The sequence below is a fragment of the Penaeus monodon genome, chromosome 20 (genome assembly GCF_015228065.2).
Source record: "Penaeus monodon isolate SGIC_2016 chromosome 20, NSTDA_Pmon_1, whole genome shotgun sequence".
Taxonomy (NCBI): Eukaryota; Metazoa; Arthropoda; class Malacostraca; order Decapoda; family Penaeidae; genus Penaeus; species Penaeus monodon.
In genome coordinates this window covers 5,504,184-5,505,093 of record NC_051405.1, presented here as the reverse complement: position 1 = coordinate 5,505,093, position 910 = coordinate 5,504,184, and positions in this window count along the sequence as shown.

Here is a 910-nt window from a genome sequence, read left to right as displayed (position 1 = left end):
TTACTTGGGAACCCCGCATACAAGATTGCACCTGGGGGCCCGAGTTTACTGGCATGTAAGCCCCAATGCTAATATTTTTTGGGGGGAAAAGGCTTTCCATGAAACAACCGGGGTCCCAAACACCTTTGGGTGGGTTTTTACATGTTTTTTTTGCCTTAGTCCCCCTTTAAAATCTGTAACGATTGGGGTTTTACATGCTGTATGAGCCATGGAAAACCGGGGCAATTTAGGTGAAAAAAATAAAGCACTAGAACATATGTTTTGCCCCCCTGTGACTTTGGGTGGGAGCATATACCAAACTCTCTTTAGGCTACTAAGAGGTTTTTAAGCCTACTTTTGGGGGCTTTTTTCCTCTACAACTTTACTGCTGGGGGGCCCCGGGCCCAAAAAATATGCAAAATATTTAGCATAACAACATAAAGCAGGCTCAACTGCACAAAGCATGGATACGGGGTTTTTGTCTGGCAAGAAAAAGATGCCATCCATTGTTGGGTAAAGTTCCTTCAAAAACTGATGGAATTTTGAAAATTCCGCCTGAATGGGCAAAAAAAATTTATAATGCCCAAAATTCACCAAATTTCCCTTTATTTATTTAAATTTATACAATTTTCCTTTTTAGTAAGAAAAGTAGGGGTTTTTTTTTATGAAAATGGCTTATATAAAAAAATTTAGTATATGAAATTTTAAAAATTTTTTAAATTTTATTTTTTTAATGCTCAGTCAGCTCACAAAACCAAATTCTCCCTTTCCCTTTCTTTCCCCGTTATAACTTCTTTGCATGTTTGCTTTTTTTTATGTAAAAAGATGCTTTCGGGACATTTCCATAAAAATCTCTTTTGGGAAAGCTCCTTCCTTCTCTTTTTTTTATTTTTTACAAATTTTTTTTTATGATGATGAAGGTGATGACCCA